The sequence below is a fragment of the Giraffa tippelskirchi genome, chromosome 3 (genome assembly GCF_054371585.1).
Source record: "Giraffa tippelskirchi isolate mGirTip1 chromosome 3, T2T-mGirTip1v1.2.pri, whole genome shotgun sequence".
Taxonomy (NCBI): Eukaryota; Metazoa; Chordata; class Mammalia; order Artiodactyla; family Giraffidae; genus Giraffa; species Giraffa tippelskirchi.
In genome coordinates, this window is record NC_137277.1 from 107,481,402 (window position 1) to 107,495,960 (window position 14,559).

General features: G+C 38.6%; 1 protein-coding gene and 1 long non-coding RNA gene across 15 annotated transcripts in view; one reads left to right on the plus strand and one right to left on the minus strand.

Annotated features, from left to right (window-relative positions):
• Positions 1–14,559, minus strand: part of LOC145542948 (uncharacterized) — a 564,353-nt gene that overhangs the window by 278,921 nt on the left and 270,873 nt on the right. The window lies entirely within an intron of this gene.
• Positions 1–14,559, plus strand: part of LOC145542949 (uncharacterized) — a 79,292-nt gene that overhangs the window by 30,378 nt on the left and 34,355 nt on the right. Inside the window, exons 2-3 of the long non-coding RNA XR_014080306.1 lie at positions 12,690–12,740; positions 13,702–13,764. This is a non-coding gene — a long non-coding RNA (uncharacterized LOC145542949). The remainder of the gene's footprint in view (positions 1–12,689; positions 12,741–13,701; positions 13,765–14,559) is intronic.

Consider the following 14,559-nt stretch of genomic DNA (forward strand, 5'->3'; position numbering starts at 1 on the left):
ATTACTTCTCTGCCAAGTACTACCTTTGTACTTTACATACAAAATCTAATGCTTAAAATATCCCTAAAAACTAAAATTAAATCCTAATTTAGTAAGAACATCAATAATGGAAAAGTCATGGCATAAAACGATTAGCAATCAGTATAGGCAATATCTTAAAAGTAACTTATGATCAAACAATTATTGTAATTTTGGGGCCCAATTGTAACATTAACGTTAAAGACTGCTGTTTAATAGGAAGATGTGGAATATAGTATGTCACAATGTTCTGAACCCAAAAGTCTATAGTATATATTAAAAATACTGGGAAAATAAAGTGTAGAAAGAATAATGGTATGCTATGTTCCACATCTCATGTACTTCTCCTTAATCTGATAGAGAAATATTTATTTTAAAATTCATGATTAATTAAAAACATAATACATATTTTTAAAGTTACTGGAAATCAGCAAAGAAAAAATCCATATGGCAAAAGTCAGAAAACAAAATGACAATAAAATATAAACAAAACACAAGAAAACAGATGGCAAAAGTAAAGCTAAGCGTATCATATGTTAGTAAACATAGATGGTTTATATTCCTCCATAAAAGTGAAAGGTTTTCTAATTGCCTTAAAAATATTTAACCCATAGCTGGGAGATGTCTTAAAAACTAAATAGAAATTTTGAATATAAAAGCACATGGGAAATTTATTAGACAAATATTACCATAAATATAGTCACAATATTAAGTTCAAGGTGAAAGCTTTTATATGTATAATATAAAAGACAAAAAAACCCATAAAGTCATAAACATTTATACAATAAATGTCAGAGGATCTAAATATATGAAGGAAAAACTAGAACTATAACAAAAATTGATATCAGAATAATTTTATAAGAGATTTAGTGCCTCTTATGCCTGGGAAAGCTATCATGGGGATTTACATTCTGCTAAAAGTAAAGCAGTTTGGGAGCAGGTATTTAGAAAAAATCCAGAGAAATAACAAGAATTTTCTAAAGGTTGAAAACTAATTATTGGAGGAGTTTATGGGCAATGTTCTCTTATACATAGGTTTACAGAAGGCCTTGTTAAAAGGCAAGGAGAGATTCTAAATCCTAGGAGTGATTTAATAAAGAAGGAAATGTAAACTAGGATGGCTGTTGTTTCAACTCATCTAACTATAGTGGAGGTTCTAGAGAAGAAAGGGGAAAGCTGGTGGATCTCAACCCCCTACTCAGCAGATAATTAAGAAACCAAAGAAACCAAGAAGGATACAAGAAGGCTGAAAGAGAGGTTACTAGTGGTATGAGCAGTGGCTTGTTGGTGGGGAACTGTGGTCTGGATCCCAGCATGGAATGGGCAAGGGAGAGCATTCTGGTTGCATCCATTTCTCTACCCAGGCTAGGCCCACAATACTGCCTCAAAATCCAAAGTCCTAGATTATTATCCATCTATTTGATTCTGGATAGGAAAGCAAGAGCAGCAGCCCAGAGTGATAAGTAGCAGGGGGACAGTGGCATAACAGAGGTGACGTGGGGAGACATAAGCAAGGAGTCCTAATTGTCTGGTGGGCTTCTGAATAATCTTGCCTCTTGGTTATCAGAAGCGGTAGCTTCCATAAGAGTAGGGCTGATGTATGAAAGAATTCTGGTGACAATCTTGGGTGACAGGAGAGAACTGGAGAGTGGAGGTGGACAGAGGAATAAGCAGTGATCTTGAGATGCTCACTCGACACACACATTCAGAATTTTTTTCTTTTAAAGAGCATCGAGCAAGACTTGGACTTTTGCTCTTTTTTCCTCCTTCCTCAAAGAAATATTACCACTCAACATACTTGTGAAGCCAGGGAACAATGAGGAGAAAAAGCCACATTACAAATAGAAAGAATTACACAAGGAAATTAACTAATGGAATGAACAGAACAGATATTCAGGATGAGATATTGGAAACATGGCATCAGAACTAGCAGTTTTGGATAGGCTCCTATTCAAGATATTAGAACAAAATGTATCATTACTGAAATAGAGACCTCAGTGGATGGGTTGAATAGAAGATTATAAATCATTGGAAAATCAGTTATAAGCTGGGTATGTAAGTTGAAGAACTTTCCCAGAATATATCAACAAGGAATAAAATAATGATATATATGTATATATAAATTATAAATTTAAAAAGCTAAAAAAAATAATGAGCCAGAATTTCCTAGAATCAAAGAAAAATATATCAGACCTCTGGCTGAATAAATGCTAAAAAGTATTCCAAAAGGATAAATAAGGATAAATAGTTTAAATTAAAGCTTAAAACCTCAACTAAGCATATTATAGTGATATTAAATCATAAAACAAAGAGAACATGCTGAATGTTTCTGAGAGAAAAAGAGAATCACCTAAAAATGAACAAGAATCTGACTAATGTTAGACTTTTCAACAGCATTGCTAGACACATGAAGACAGTGAGCAGTATCTTTCTGTGAAGCCCAATAGGAATTATCTAAATCATTCTTTCATTTTATTTTTTCAATATTCTATCCATCTCCACACTCCCTCCACTTGGAAACTCCAAACTCCCTCCTCTACTGTAATGGCCTACCTATTGCTGCACTATGTCACAACCCACCCATGTATGCCTTAGATGGCAGTTTAAATGGTATTTTCAAACTTCACATCTGAGCTTGTGTGTGTGTGCTCAGTAGATCAGTCAATGCTCAGCTCTTTGTGGCCCCATAGACTGTATCCCGCCAGGCTCCTCTGCCCGTGGAATTCTCCAGGCAAGTATACTGGAGAGGGTATCCATTCCTTTCTCCAGGGCATCTCCCCAATCCAGGGATTGAACCCAGGTCTCCTGTATTGCAGGCAGGCTCTTTACCATCTGAGCCACAAGGGAACCCTCACCTGACCTTGTTAACTTTCTAATTAAAATGCATAATGTTGAGGAAAACATCTAAAATCCCAGCATGTCTTAAGGCACTGTCTGGCCTAATCAAGCATCTCTGAACACTGGCTGATAAGAGAATCTCTGGGGAGCTTCATACCACCCCATGGGCCCTGCTTAGGCGGTTCTCCTCCAAGGATCTGGGGCTGCCCCCAGCTCACCAAGCGACTCTGAAGGCCGACACTCAGAAGCCCTGATCTGGCCCTTATGGCCCCTCCAGCTCCACCCTTCTTTGTGCCCTTTCAGTATTCCTGCTGCACAGCTCTCCTTCTGTGCTTTGGACATGCCGTGCTCCTTCTTGCTTTAGGCTTTATACAGGTTGTGCCTCCATCCCGGACCATCCTGGAACACTGCCATACCCTTTTAGCAGGGTCACTCCTGCTCTACCTTCAGATTTCAATCATCACTACCTCAGGGTACCCCTTTTCCATCTTTCTAAGTCTCTTCTCTATGTCAGAAAGACTGATAGCAAGAGATATACCTCCTCAATAGCACTTATGACATTGCTGTTGTTGTTGTTTGGTTGCTAAGTTGTAGCTGACTCTTTTGCAACCCCATGGACTGTGGCCTTCCAGGCTCCTCTGTCCATGGGATTTTCCAGGAAAGAATAATGGAGTCGGTTGCCATTTCCTTCTCCAGGAGATCTTCCTGACCCAGGGATCAAACCTGAGTCTCCTGCTTGGCAGGCAGATTCTTTGCTACAAAGCCATCTGGGAAGCCCAACTTTTGACACTGGTTACAGCTTACTTATTTGTATGTGTCTTTCATAAAATTCTCTTTCTCTATATTGTGAGTTTCACAGGATTAAGGAGTATGTCACTTTCAGTTAGTATTGCATAGTTTTCAACTAAAACAGCACTGGCAAACACTTGTTGAATGAACAAGTGAATGAATGAATGACACCTGCAAACCTAAAACTAGTAAACATCTTAAATTCACATATGCCTTGGTAGCAAGTCATATACAGATTCATTATAATATTTTGCTCATATATGATTGTAAAAGTGTGGTAAATCTAGTGGCTAGATGAGCTAATGAATGACATGAGGCTATATTTTGAGTAGCATAAATATCATTTCAGTGCTATTGAAAAATTATACAATTACTTTCACATATTTAAAACAATAAACTTTTTCCTCTTCCAAAGAAAAATCATGATTGCAAACCTAATAATCTGTGAACTCAAAGCTAGAAAAATACCTATAACAGAAAATATTTTCATCTTATTGAGACCCTTTCTTAGTTTTTTCCCTACTATGATTTTTCTAAAATTGCTTTGATACAAAATGTCACTTTATGATCATTTCTATAAGAAAGCTTATTCATTTGGAAAAGGAGAGTTAAGTGAACTATCTATTCATGAAGTGTTTTCAAGGGTGATAAGTAAAAAATAAAGAATACAGGTTATCAAAATGAATCATTAACTTTTTGAGATCCAGAAGATACTACTGACTCTTCTGGGTATGAAACAAGTAATTCTCAGAAAATCCTCATCATACATGGAACTAATATTTTTCTTGCAAAAGAACATCTGTGTTGTAAATAGCTAAACTGGGCCAAAGGGCTCACAGTAATCTATATATGTATTTATCCATATATAAAATTGTGCTATGCTTGCTTTTGTATTTGATTTGTAATGAAAATGAATTATTTTATGTACTCATTACTAAGCAGTTTCTTTTTATTCAACTTTTTTTTCTAATTATTAATGCATACTCATGTAATTTTAACAAAAATGGGACAGTATAAAGTTTGCAGGTTTCTATGTTTTGTTTTATTTTTAACTGAGCAGTCTTCTCTTTTTTAACCTCTGTCCCTTTCTCTCTCCTCTTTTTCTTCTCTACCCTGGGCTGCCATGCATGGTTGTACAAATTGCTAACTGCAAACATCAGATCACATTGACAGCTCTACGCTATTGCTGCATGACAATATTACCACAAGCTTGGCAACCTAAAATGATACAAATTTATTATTTCATAGTTCCCATGGGTCAGGATAGGGTTGACTCCTTGGAAAAGACCCTAATGCTGGGTAGGATTGGGGGTGGGAGGAGAAGGGGACGACAGAGGATGAGATGGTTGGATGGCATCACTGACTCGATGGACATGGGTTTGGGTAGACTCTGGGAGTTGGTGATGGACAGAGAGGCCTGGCGTGCTGCAATTCATGGGGTCGCAAAGAGTGGGACACGACTGAGCTACTGAACTGATGGGTCAGGAATCAAGGCGTGGCTTAGTTGGACCCTCTGCTTAGGGTCTCACAAGCCTATAACCTAGTGTCATCTAGGGCTGCAGCATCATCTAGAGACTTGATTGGGGGATCATCTGCTTCCCTGATTGCATAGCTGTTGGCAGCATTCAGTTCTTTAGGGCTGGAGGTTTGAGAGCTTCAGTTGTTTGTGGCTGTTGGCCAGAGGCCATCCTCAGCAACTCACATGCAGTACTTGTCATGTGGGTTTCCACTATAGGGCTACTTGCTTCCTTCAATCTAGAGATTCTAGAAAGATGGGCACTACAATCTTAACATAATCACATACATTTAATCACCTTTGCTGTGTTACATTATATTATAGAAGCAAATCTCAGATTCCTCCTACATATAACAGATCAAAGAAGGGCATGAATACTAGAAAATGAGAATCATAGAGGGCATTTAAAACTCTGTCCACCACAATCTATATAAATGATGCCCCTGGAATTATACAGTGTATCATCTGTGTGGCCATATGTAGCTGTCCACTCCATCAGTATTGGCATCCCTTCACTGCCACCGGGTAACTCATGGTAAGAATCTGGTGTGTATCTTTCTCTACTTTTTCCTTGCTTACATAATAATGCATATATATGTAAGAGAAATTTTTGTTAAGGCTTGTTTTACAAATAGAGGTTATATTATGCAGCCTTTTCTCTATTGCTTTTCTCACTTAGTAATATTTCATAGAAAACATTCCAAGTCAATTGATACAGGTCTACTATATTTTTTAATGACTGTACAATATTATACTAGATATAATAATTTATCTAATATTCTACTGCTGGAGAATACTCAGATGTTTTATTTTTTTTCCTTCCCTCAAGTGAACATAAAATATATATTGCATATTTATTGCGTGTACATATATATATAACCTATATTCATATGTATCTACCTATAAGAATATATGTTCTTATAGATGATTTCTGTCATCCTGAGAGATGGAGTCTCAGGACTGGGTTGCCGAACTAAAGGGTACGTGTATTACAATTTAATAGACTGGGCCAAGTTTCTTCCAAATTGGCTTTAACAGTCCACACTGTCATAAACAATGCATGAAAATACCATCTCTTAACATCCTCCATAACAATAGGCATCTTTCTTTGCAAACCCATGGACTACATAGCCCACCAGGCTCCTCTGTCCATGGAATTCTCTAGACAAGAATATTGGAGTAGATTGCCATTTCCTTCTTCAGGGGATCTTCCCAACCCAGGGACTGAACCATTTCCTGTGTCTCTTGCCTTACAGGTGGATTCTTTACCATTTGAGCCACCAGAGAATCTCTTATTTTAAAAATTATTACCAGTCTAATAGATGCAAAGTATAGTTCATTATTAGTTTAATTTGCATTGTCCAGGATACTCTGACTTGGAAAATCTTATAAATGTTCTTTCATTTATTGAAGATATGTATATTAAATGTCTACTATATTCCTACGCACTGCTCTGCAACAGGAATACAGTACATCATTATATATTTTGCTCAAGTTTTGTTCCAATGAGGGTTATATACATTCCTAATTATATTAAGTTATCAATGCAGGTTACAGTACTACCGAAAACATTCAGCATCTTTTAGAAGTTCATATAGGAAAGATAATCATCCATATTTTGTGATAAAAATAAACTTTCTTACTTCCAACACTTAAAAGACTTTAGGTGGAGTTGAAGGTTGTCAGTTATTTGAATCTAGTAATGTTTAAAACTCTAAGAGACATAAATTATGTTTCAGTGGTGGAAATGGGATGGGGCAATATTCCCTTATGTAGAGGTCATATTCCAAGTCATGTAAAGTAAAGTTTTTGGAAACAGGTACCAGAATTAAAAAGAAGAAGAAAGAAAGAAAAGAAAGGTGTGAAGTTTTGTACTATGGCAGTCAGGGAAAACATAGAAATACCTCTTAAGGATCTTGAATATAAGCTTTGTGGAATGTTTAAAATAACAGTGGGTATAAGAAGAGTACACAGAATAAGCTGAATGAGACAAAGGGACTTCTATGCTCAGTCTTTCAGTAGTGGCCAACTCTTTGCAGCCCCCATGGACTGTAGCCCACCAGACTCCTCTGTCCATGGAATTTTCCAGGCAAGACTATTGGAGTGGGTTGCCATTTCCTACTCCAGGGGATCCTCCTGATCCAGGGATCAAACCTGCATCTCTTGCATCTCCTGCACTGGCAGGTGGATTCTTTACCACTAGCACCACCTGGGAAGCCAGATGAAGGGTCTTAGGCAACCGACAAGTTGGAAAACAACATCACTATCAAGTGGAGAAGGGCATGACCTTCTCCAGTGTTCTTGCCTGGACAGTCCAACAGACAGAGAGGCCTGGGGAGGCTTCAGTCCATGGGGTTGCAAAGATTCAGACATAACTGAGAGACTGAGCATCACTATCAAGATTAGAAGTGAATGAGACTGAGTAACAGATTAGGAAAGAAGAGAGAGGGACGAATTGGGGAAATAACATTGATTTATACACACCACTGTGTGTAAAATAGATAGCTAGAAGGAAGCTGCAATATAGCACAGCGAGCTCAGCTCAGGGCTCTGTGATGACCTAGAGGGGTTGGATGGGGAATGGGGTGGGAGGGAGGCTCAAGACGGGGGAAATATATGTCTACCTATAGCTGATTCATGATGTTGTATCGCAGAAACTAACATAACATAATAAAATTTTAAAAATTCAAAAAAAATTAGAACACACACACAAAGAAGTGAACGAGGTCGAGTCGGTCTAAGATGGTGAAGCGCCTCTGTTCCAATACAGGAGCACAAGAAGCAGGGCCTCCCCAGACCCTGAGTCTGCCAGCCCCTGGACTGCGGACGTCTCAGACTACAGAGCTGTGAGAAATAAACGTTTGCCTTTAAACCACACAGTCTATGGTAGTTTGTTATAGCAGTCCAAACAGACGAAGATGCTAGGTCAGGAAAAACATAAGAATAACAACAATTGCTTCTCCAATATCTTCCATGGGCAACGGTGGAGGACCATCTCACTGAGAGGCGGATCCTAGAGGAGAGTGACCTTGAGGCTTGAACCTTCTTAGATCCTACCTTTTGCAACTTTACTTGTTGAAAGCATATTATCAGTTTAATTAGCTAATGTCACAAATAGTTAATTAATCCATTTTCTTAGAAACAAAAGAACTTTTTTTTTCAAAGTCCTGCTTTGTCTCATAGAGGAGAGTAACATAAATTAGCCATGTTAGAGAAGGCTGAAAAGTTGGGGATGCCCTGACTTGCCTTGGAACATTATAGTGAAACTTAGAGCAACTTTCCTTTCTATACTCCAGTATGGAATTGCCAAGTTAAATACTATGTGGCTACAAAATATTTCAAGCAATTAAACAAATAAGGCTGGTATCTCACATGAGACTTGGAACGTGAATACTATGGTCTTAGAAGAAACGTCCAAACTATACTGAGGACACAAAGCTCAAAAGCACATTTAGAAAGAAAGCAAACATTCATGAATAAAAGCTAATTAATCATTTCTTGAAACTCAGGTCAAAAAATCTATATTAAACAGGAGAATATAAAACAGGGATGTGCTATGTATTAGACTTCATTCCTTCTGGTTAAGATTGGTGCAATCTCAAACTTGATTGAAACTTAAGCAGTTTTATTTTCAGCCCTGAAAAGATACTGGATGGAGTAAAAAGAGGCAATAATATTTCTATACCATAGCATTTTCATTTTTGTGTGCAATAGATATAAATCACTTGAATGTTTCTAAATAAGTAAAGAGAAAAAAAATTACAAAACAATAAAGTAAACATATTTAAAGTACTTTGTGTTCTTTGTGAGTCTGACAGATGTGACTGACCTGACTAGGTAAGCCAGGAAAACCCCACCTTTTTTGAGTTCTTATACATCTGTGCTTAGGAACTTTTTCTGAGTTCTTACACCTATTCACCTATGACACTAAAAAAAGATATCACAGTATTCTGATAGAGCCTGAAAAAATGAACTTTTATGGAACCTATCTTAATTTGCAAGTTAATCTGATTTTGTGGGCTAGCTGTGTACTAATTCACTGAACATATATCAAGTGCCTACTTTGTGCCACATATGTTCAAGGCATTGAGGGTTATCATGAAGTACATGCATTCACCAAATTGTAAAAATGAAAGTCTGAAACCACCAAGTGCTGTGAGAATGTGGAATGGTGGAATTCACATGCATTGCTGGAAGAAATGCAAACTGGCAAACAGTTTAGTGCAGTCCAGCCTCTTTATGCATAGAGTCTGTATTTGTGAATTTACCTACTCACTAAATTTATTTGCAGCCTCCAAATCAACACTCACAGTGCTTTTGCAGTCATGTGTAGATGTGCACAGGACTGAAAACTATGAGTTGTCTGAGCACATGTTCCCAGCTGACATTGAATAGGGTCACACTCTGCCTTCTTGTTTCAGCTCCTCTCACTGTAAACAAGTGTCCTTTTTGCAATCTATTTAACGCCATGTTTTTCACATTTTTGTGCCTTTTTGGGGTGATTTTGCTGTTTAACATGGCGCTTAAAGATAGTGCTGAAGTCCTGTCCGCTGTTCCTAAGTGGGAACAGGCTGTGATGGGTCTTACGGAGAAAATATGTGTTAGGTAAGCCTGCTGCTGGCCATGAGTTAAATATGAATGAATCAACAGTATATATTAAATAAGGTGTCTTTAAACAGAAACATATAAAATAGGACAATATATTTGTCGGTTGATGAAAATGTGACCAGAGGCTCATAGGAACCTAACCCTGTTTCTCCTAGGAGCAGTGGTTCAGTATACCTTGATTCAGTGTTTGCAATGACTTTACAGAACACAATTAACACAAATAAGTATCTGCTTATTTCCGTCATCCTATACATAGAATCATTTCATTGGCAATGGCTATGTCTGCAAGAGAAGCAAAGCTGCCCATTCCCTTAATTATAACAAGATATCACTCTCTGAAGAGACTATGTGCTACTTGCCGGTATTTTCCACAAAATCAGCCCCTCGTAGTTTGAAAATTCACAGACATTCTGACAATCAGCCTTAATTTTTGAAGGAGAGGGAGGCAGCATTAACTTGAGATCAGACAAAAAAGGGAAGTGAAAGGCCCATGGGGCTTCACAGACTATCAGGACTAACAAGCTCTGTGGCTTAATTCAGACTAGTGAAGAAATGCTCCTGTTTCTATTCCCTGGCTTCCTTTGCTTCTGCACCTCACTGGAGCTCAAAGTCCAAGTCTCCATAGCACCATTCTCTGTAATATCATTCCATGACTCTGACTTTCCACATTCAAAATTAAGGAGGTGGGACTTGGAAGGAGAGGCAGTGAGATACTTTAATGATCAGATGGAACCTGAGCATAAAAACAAAAAACCCATTGCCAAATTGAAAATAATAATAGCAGCTAATATATTGATTTTTCCTATGTGCCCAGTACTATGCTTAACATCTTACATCGGCTGCTTTACTTAATCTTCATACTAACTCCAAGAGACAGATACTAACAGTATCCATATTTTTACAGGTGAGGAAAATGAAGTTTAAGTGAATGTTCAAGGTCACATAACTAGGAGTATGTCAAGGCTGTATATTGTCACCCTGTTTATTTAACTTATATGCAGAGTACATCATGCTCATGCAAAATGCTGGACTGGATGAAACACAAGCTGGAATCAAGATTCCTGGCAGAAATATCAACAACCTCAGATATGCAGATGATGCCACCCTTATGGCAGAGAGTGAAGAGGAACTAAAGAGTCTCTTGATGAAGATGAAAGAGTAGAGTAAAAAAACTGGCTTAAAACTTAACATTCCAAGATAATGGCATTTGTCCCATCACTTTATAGCAAATAGATAGGGAAACAATGGAAACAGTGACTGACTTTATTTTCTTGAGCTCCAAAATCACTGCAGATGGTGACTGCAGCCATGAGATTAAAAGACACTTGCTCCTTGGAAGAAAAGCTATGATGAACCTAGACAGCGTATTTAAAAGCATAGACATTACTTTGCTGACAAAGGTCCATCTAGTCAAGGCTATGGTTTTTCCAGTAGTCATGTATGGATGTGAGAGTTGGACTATAAAGAAAGCTGAGCACTGAAGAACTGATGCTTTTAAACTGTGGTGTTGGGGAAGACTCTTGAGAGTCCCTTGGACTGCAAGGAGATCCAACCAGTCAATTCTAAAGGAAATCAATTCTGAATATTCATTGGAAGGACTGATGCTGAAGCTGAAACTCCAATACTTTGGCCACCTGATATGAAGAGTCAATTCATGAGGAAAGATCCTGATGCTGGGAAAGATAGAAGGCAGGAGAAGAAGGAGATGACAGAGAATGAGATGGTTGGGTGGCATTACCAACTCAATGGACATGAGTTTGAGCAAGCTCTGGGAGATGGTGAAGGACAGGGAAGCCTGGTGTGCTGTAGTCCATGGGGTTGCAAAGAGTTGGACAGGTTGGAGCAACTGAACAACAACAACTGGGAAGTGGTAGGACTTGGATATGGATCAGATAAGTCTAGTTTCAAAGTGTTCTCTTAAACCACTCCCGTTTACTCCCTCTCATGGGATTATACATTTCCTAGTCAAACCTAAGACTTGAAACTCCCTTAACAGAAATACAAATCTGAGGCTCAAGATAGCAGAGCTGAGCAAAGCAGAAAAAAAAACAAAAACAGAACTCAGCTACTTTCCTGTTTCTTCTCATTACATGGGTGTGGACTTTTTTTTTCTTTTTTGAGGGGTATCTAAGTTAATTTTTAAATTATAAAAAGAACCTGGAATTATTTTTCTAATTTTCAGAATCCCATCAAATGAGTGAACCACATGAACCACATTTCTATCCCCCATCAAAGCGAGTAACTTGGAAACAATTTGACATGCAGGCAATGGTGGGGATAGGTGGGGAAAGCTAGTGTCTTTCTAAAATTGCATTTGTTGATCATAAGCCCAAGATCATAGAAAAAAGTAAGCCTCTCACTGATCACTTGCGGAGAAGGTGGCTTGCACTTCTGTTTTCTTTGGGCATGACTCCTTGGAGCAGCTCGGTGTTCACACTGGTCACATTTCGGTGTGGACACTGGTTTATACTTCTTCCTCTTTGGGAGACTTTGGGACAGTCTCACCCATATGCCTAGCAGGAACCTCTACTGAGCTGAACAGCTTGACCATACAGGTGGCCACATACCCATCCTCTTGCATGCCTGTCTCTGAGAGAACAGGGATCTCATCATGGTCCAAGGCTAAGCATACTTGAGAGTAAGCGGGTGCATTGTTGGTCTTTCACAAAAGAATAGGCTAGGAAGACTTAAGTAATTTGAAGTACACTATCAACTTATATGTAATAAAATTACTTTTTTATTGCTCAGGACATTGTTCTATAACATATACTCCTGTCCACAAGCTCGTGATTTCTGATAATGTGTAGTACTAAACATATGCACACATATACATACCATATAGATTTATAGCAATAAATTTACTAAAACCTCTGTGTTTGTAGGAATAAATAATTTGTTAATGATTTCTTTGTTCAACTAGATGCTGGAAACAGATGGGACTCATTGGCCACCAGACATTTGCCTCTTCCAGGTGAGATATTATCAAGATATTTATAAACCACTCTTTTCAAGGGACTCTGATAAGCCCAGTTGTAGCATGTTGGATGTTTTGACAGTAAGATAAGCGGAAAAGAGTTAATGAAACACAAATGGAAACTGTAGCTTCCAGATGGAAATAGGTTGAACAACTGTATTTTTATCTGAGTTGGGTTTAGGGGGTGCTGGAATCTTGCCACTACTGATCAGGAAGCCGGCATGCTAGCTAAACCAGAAGGGCTCTATACCAGCGCCTCTAGGGTGTCTTCATGAAAATGACCAAGTGTCTGTTGATAGTGACTCACGCCAAGTGTTGAACTGAGAGCTGTGTGCATTTTACAACGGCTAGAAGGAGACACACTGGCACCTTAGACAGAAGAACATGCTGCTGCAACTTCAGACAGATCTTTTAATAGTGTTCGTTCAATTATTTTATTCAGAGTCAAAGCATGAGGGAAGAGCTAAGAAGGAAAACCCACTGGTGCTACCTTCTCTGTTATCCTGGTGATTTATTTTGGGCTCTAACTTTACATACTTCATTTCCCAAAACTAGTGAAGAACATTTTTATAGTATTTATTACTATGGGGGCATGCTCATTGGGGTGTCTCACCTACACACATGAGCTCCAAGGGGCTTAATTACAGAAGTTTCTCTAGAGTTGAGTGGCCTTTCTAGAAACTGTGCTCACATACAATTACCTGATCTCCTTCCCATGTGAGATCTCTGACCAGCATTCTGTCTTAACATGCAGTCATGTAATTCAACCATCAGGACTGAAAACACTGTTCAGTGCATTGCTGACCTCCACTTGCTCCTCGGTGGGGAAGAGGACTAGGTTATGTGACAGCATCCATACCCCATACTACCTTGTTTCCCTTGTTGCTTATTCTCTTCTGTGAGACCTATAGGTCTGCAGTTTTTCATTTGGTGATGGGTTGTTTTTTTCACATTTCAGGTCCCTGGAGATAATATTTACATAATCCTCAATCTTTGCATCTGCAAGTGCTCAAAACTCACTGTAAGTGCTCTCTTTTGGAAGGTTTCATTTCTTTCCATTGTGCTTATACAAAACATGGGCTTCCTGGATTTTTTGGTTGATCTTAGGAAACTTTTGGTCATTTTACTTGGTCTAGCAGACATTTCTCTTAATTTCTTTTTTTCCACCAGCTACATTCTCTATCCTCTGTGTAGCTGATGGAAGCAGTCCTTGGAATCCCTTTGTTTTCTTTCTTGATGTTAAGCTTGATCTGTGCCATTATGTATCATCAGTAAGCATCATTATTCTCTGCTGCTGCTGCTGCTGCTGCTGCTGCTGCTAAGTCACTTCAGTCGTGTCCGACTCTGTGCAACCCCATAGACGGCAGCCCACCAGGCTCCCCCGTCCCTGGGACTCTCCAGGCAAGAACACTGGAGTGGGTTGCCAGTTCCTTCTCCAATGCATGAAAGTGAAAAGTGAAAGTGAAGTCGCTCAGTCGTGTCCGACTCTGTGCAACCCCATAGATGGCAGCCCACCAGGCTCTGCAGTCCCTGGGACTCTCCAGACAAGAACACTGGAGTGGCTTGCCATTTCCTTCTCATTATGCTCTACTAGCTAATTAATAGCACACTGATGCTACTATGTAATTATACTCGATACTGTTTTGCTACACATAACCACATACCTATAAACGGGTTTACCCTTAGCCAACTTCCTGTGAACACAGTGGCAAAAAGTTTCAGTTGAGAGGAAAGTCATGACTTTTTTTTTTTTTTCAGATTTTGAATCTATAATTGCAACAGATATTCTTGAAACAGACAAAACATGGATTTTGAA